Genomic DNA, 5,451 nt, shown 5'->3' on the forward strand with positions numbered 1-5,451 from the left:
AGTCATTAATGTTTCTGCCGACTTCCCTTTGGAGCATCCAGGAACTGTTTTCCTCTCATCTTTACTCCTCTCTTTTGCCTCTCAGAAACCCCCTTGGTAATCAAAATGGAGGTACACAAAAGCAGGTACCCCAAATACCTCCCTTGTGATCTTATTTTAGTATCTCTTTCCTCTTTTGTCCTTGGGCAGCCACCCTCACACCCAAGTCTTCAGGCTGCCTCCTTGCCTATCTCAGCCTCCCCTGGCTGGGGTGGGTGGGCAAGGTGGGGGTGGGGGTTTAGACATGGTCCTACCCACAGAACTTTGCATCTCACTATCAGCCCCAAAATGCCAACAAACTAATTTAACAGTGTTTCCAGGCTAAATAGAGAAGAAAGCAAAAGGAACTCCGGGCTCCTTGCTGAGTTTCCTGTATAGTTCCAGATACACCATCCCTGACTTAGTGATTCTAATGTTGGAGATTTCTTATAAAGTGGGAGATGCTTTTGGGTCAATGGGCCATTCAAGTGCCCTCATATATATATATATATATATTTAAATTTTTTATTAGGGTATTATTGATATACACTCTTATGAAGGTTTCACATGAAAAAACAATGTGGTTACTACATTTACCTATATTATCAAGTCCCCACCCATACCCCAATGCAGTCACTGTCCATCAGTGCAGCAAGATGCCACAGATCCACTATGTGCCTTCTCTGTGCTACACTGTTCTCCCCGTGATCCCCCACACCATGTGTACTAAACATAATACCCCTCAGTCTCCTTCTCCCTCCCCACCCACCCTCCCCACCCCTTCCCTTTGGTAACCACTAGTTCCTTCTTGGAGTCTGTGAGTCTGCTGCCATTTTGTTCCTTCAGTTTTGCTTCATTGTTATACTTCACAAATGAGGGAAGTCATTTGGCACTTGTCTTTCTCCACCTGGCTTATTTCACTGAGCATAATGTCCTCCAGCTCCATCTATGTTGTTGAAAATGTTAGGATTTGTTTCTTTCTTATGACAAGTACCCTCATATTATATTAGATACCAAAGTTCTCTGCAAATTAAAAACAAAATTATTAGATGACCGTCATGCTCATAAGCAATAAGCTGAATCCTGTGCACTGGTGGTGAGGACCAGGACTATAATCAGGTGTCTAATGTCTGTTTAGTGATATTATTTATGCTTCCTTCCAGCCCCCATTACAATTAACTATTGAGGAAGAGTAAATTTCAATTTGACTTTTCTGTGGTAACATATAGCTCTGGTAAGTCATGGTTTCCTTCTCCAAAATGTAGAGTAGTCTTCAGAGTGTGGTCCAGGAACCAGCAGCGTCACCATTACCCAGGAACTTGTGAGAGAGGCAAATTCTCAGGCCCCACCTGAGACCTACTGAATTCAACATTCTTGGGGTGAGGGGCTAGCAATTGATATTATAACGGGATTGTGATGGGTGCTCCAGTTTGAGAACCACTGGTGGAGAGTAACCCATTAACCAGATAATAGTCTATTACCCATTCTAGGTCAGAGCACCGACCTGCCACATTTCAGGAGTCTCCCAGAGAAAATAAAATCCTTGTCAATCTTCTCTCTTATCTAATCAGTTTACCTTATTTTTCCTGGAGTAGTAAGTTGACATGGGGAAAAGGGAACCAGCCTTAGGAATAAGGGGGATGGAGAGAACTCTTAGGAGGAACTCACTTAGTATAGCTGAGGGCTGCAAGCAGAAAGTGCACCTGGGATTAAGTCTTGCCGAGTTTTAACTGAGCCAAAGGGGAGGCATGGGTACCCACTGTGCCCACCAGGGCTGCTGGGCCTCACCACCTCAGGAGTAAGTTCCTTGCTGATCTGTCTCTCATTCATCAATGAGACATGAAGAGTTGTAGAAATGTTGTTTATTGATGTGTGGTGCCTGGTTTTAAAGTAAGTCAGAAATAGGATTTCTCATCATAGAAATGGTCTACAAGAGTACAGGCTTTCTGTTGACTAAAGGATGATAAAGTAGATATTATGTTGAATAATTTCTGCCAAAAGGTGGTGTTTACAGTCACAGTGGTCCCCACTCACTGGGTGCTGCTGGCTACTGGCGTGACTGTACCCGCTGCCGAGGTAAAACACCTACACCTCACTGCATTAGCTACTTGTGACTCTTCAAGAGAGGGACTATTATTGTCCTACTTTTCGATGGGGGAACTGAGGCTCAAAAAGGTGGAGTCATCTGCCTGTTAGAAAGGCACAGAGTTATGGCTTCAGCTAAGCAGTCTCAAAATTCCACGTCGGTGTTTAACCACCAAGCTGAGCTCCCTCCCCTGAGTCTAATGGGCCTGCATCCTCCCTTATCAATTTTCCACGGGATCTCAGCTTCTCCGCCCTACTCCCACCTTACCTTCTTGCCCTGTCCCAGTTAGTCTCCTTCTTCCTCAGTTGGTTGACAGTCCTCTGTCCATGCTGACTGCACACTTTGTTTTCAGGGGTCTCTAGAGGCTGCTCCTTGTCTGATCCATCCATAATTAACCTTAAGAAACAATCAGAGACAGAATTTGTATTTTAAATTTTGTGCTCTCTTGGGCTTAAAAAACACAGAACATACTTATTTGCTGATGAAAGACCAGCAAGAGAGTCCCTCTTAGATGTTGATGGTGTTGGGCTGAAGTGGGTATTACAAGTAAGCCAGTGGTTGATGGAGCCCCTGTAGAGTAAATGGATTCTCCCCTGACCCTGACTGGCTTGCCTACTGTGCACCAGAGTGCTCGCAGATGTAGGCTTGCCCATGTGTGGGTAATACATTATTATTGACTCTACGTAAGAGCTCCACCCAGTGCTCTGGGGCTGCAAGGCTGCGGAGAGGCCCAGAGGTAGAGACTGGCTTGCCACCTGCAGACTTGCCCTGAGGCAGATGGGACTCTAGTGCTTGGCCTGCCACCATGAGGATAAGCTGAGTATAAACCCTTTTACCCCAAGACTGATCCATTGTCACTTTTAGGTCTCACCTAATCCAGAGTGAATTTGCCTGGGGCTGAGACCCTCAGGTGAGACAGCTACCCCCCACCCACCCCCAGCCAACCCCTGGCAGCAATTCTCAAGTGTGTTTGCATGAGTGGGTCACACCTCCCAAGAGGTTGTGTCTGCATCTGACCCCTGCTGGTTCAGCTACTTTCTCCTACTCTGATTCTGAATCCCCCCAGGGCAGGGACCAGGACACTGGTCTTTTCAAGAAGTCCCTAATAATATGTAAGATTAGACCACTTTGGGAAAAGCTTGATTGAAGGAGTAAACCTTGCTTCTTTCATTTTCTTGCAGCTCCAAATCACCAATTTCAGAAGCTGCTTATGGAGATCCTGAGGGCAGTGATCCCAAAATTTGCAAACACTGCTCTAGAGTAGATGTCCTCAAACTTGAACATGTGTCAGATCCCCCCAAAAGCTTTGTTAAAACACAGATTGTGGGCCCCACTCCCAAGGTATCTGATCCAGTTGGTCTGGGGTGAAGTTGGGAAATTTGCATTTCTAAAAATTCCAAGCTGGTGCTGATGCTGCTTGTCCAGGGACCACACCTTGAGAATTGCTGTGCTAGATCCTTCCATCATGTTAAAGAGTAGATTGGCCCTCAGCTCAGCCCAGAGAGGCCTTTCTTCACTTCAAACTAAGATGTGTAACAGTGGTAACATCTGACATGCCAGGGCTTTCTCAGAAATCACCGGGTTCCTTAAGTAGCCCAGAGCAGTGTTTCCCCAGAGTCCAGCAAGCCTTCCATTTACTGTTGATACAGGTATTAGGAAACTTTGGTCCAAGGATTCCAGTTACAACCCAGACACTAAATTGGTGATAGACTAGAACAAGTGATTTATCTTTCTTTGACCTCATTTCCCTCATTTGCCAAATGTGACATTCTGATTAGAGTCAATGAGAGAAAAAGGCAAATACATACAGAAGAAGTTTTAATCTTAAGGTACAATCCTGGTCATTACCCTCAGTCTCTGACTGGGAAGATTAGATTGTGATTCCTGGATCTTGTTTTTCAGTAACTTGTGGGGTGACCTGTAGCCAGTGGTCAGGCCTCCGTTTCTTTATTGGTTAAGTAGATGACTTGGCCTGGGTGGTCTCAAGTGTCAGTTGCAACTGGGAGATCATGGGGTTTCAGTCCTGACCCCAGCAACTGAGATTGGCTTCATTCTTATGTAGATTTATAGAAGTTTGTTTCTATTCTTCTGATTGTAATCTAGGTTGAGGGCACCAAATATTCCATTTAAAATATCTGGGATGCTTGCAATAAGTGGGAAGAGAAAGTGTCAGGGTCGTTTCACACAGAACAAGACCAAACAAAAACAAAAAACAAGCATATGTGGCTGTGGCCCTCTGCAGAGTAGCCTGACTTACTGTGATCACAGTGGAGCCTCCAGGACGTGGGTGAACACAGAGAAAAGGGAAGCAGGCATCCTGGCAGAGAGTGGGTGAGCTAGCAGAGCCCCCATCTCTCTGTACACAGGGCTGTACTTCCTCTTCAGCAGGCTCTGAGCCTCACAACCGGACAGGGAGGAAGGCAGGCAGTCAGCTGAATCCCAGTTTCCCTGGAAGGAAACTCTGGCTCTGGGAGGTCACATGAATTTTCCGTAGTTCTCTGGAGAGGACTGCTATGTGCTTGGCTTGGGTTTAGCTCTTTCACGAAGTATGGAAGGTCAAGGAACAAGGTCTTTTTCTGAGTAAACCCAGAGAAGGGCCTGAATCACCAGCAGCTCCTTGGTGAGGGAGAAACCCTGGCTTGTACTCTGAGTGGAGGCAGGCAAAACAAAGGACTGTCACCTGGAGAACCCTAGGCACAGAGGACCCTGGGCTGGGGGAGGAGTGGCTCCTGCAGGGGTCCTGGAGCTAGGACTCCTGTAAGAGTTTATTAAAATTGGGTTCTGAAGTAAGCTTGATGAGGTGAGCTAAACAGAACTAGACCTGAAATTAAATCTCTGCAAATTTAGCTGCTTTTCCACACTTACTTGTAATGTGCAGGTTGCATTTACAATGGTCTACTGATTGTTTTCATGTTCATTCTCATCAATATGTTTGTAAGTTCTCACATTTATAAGGGGAGAGCTCTGCCTCAGCACCCTGGCCTGGGTGAGAACAGAGGCTGTTGGAAGGAAAGGCTGGAGTTGGGGGAGTGGGGACAGGAGCAGCTGCTGCATCAGCCTTAATCCGGGGAGGAATTTTTGGTTGTTGAGGGATAATGTGACAATTAGTGAGATGTCATTAGAGTACACAAAATATAAACAGTTATGGGAAGTAATTTTTATGGTGCTTTTGACTGACAGATATTTAGCCATGATCACTGGACAGACAACTGATGTGCAGTTATATTGTAATTGTCTGTTTATTGGTCCACAGCTGCACCTAGACTAGAAAGTACTCTTGGGAGGACCCATTTTCTTTTCACTGATGTTGTCTCACCATTATTAGACTTGGCATTTAATAATTATTT

The 5,451-nt window shown here is 45.5% G+C and overlaps 1 long non-coding RNA gene across 1 annotated transcript; it reads right to left on the reverse strand.

The window, feature by feature from the left end:
• Positions 1-300: 300 nt before the first annotated feature.
• On the reverse strand, positions 301-5,121 carry LOC118970712 (uncharacterized). Its single transcript, XR_005058767.2, has 3 exons — positions 4,362-5,121; positions 2,372-2,500; positions 301-1,041 (listed from the first exon to the last, which is right to left on the reverse strand). It is a non-coding gene; the product is annotated as an uncharacterized lncRNA (long non-coding RNA).
• Between the last annotated feature and the right edge of the window lie 330 nt (positions 5,122-5,451).

This window comes from Manis javanica, chromosome 1 (assembly GCF_040802235.1).
Source record: "Manis javanica isolate MJ-LG chromosome 1, MJ_LKY, whole genome shotgun sequence".
Taxonomy (NCBI): Eukaryota; Metazoa; Chordata; class Mammalia; order Pholidota; family Manidae; genus Manis; species Manis javanica.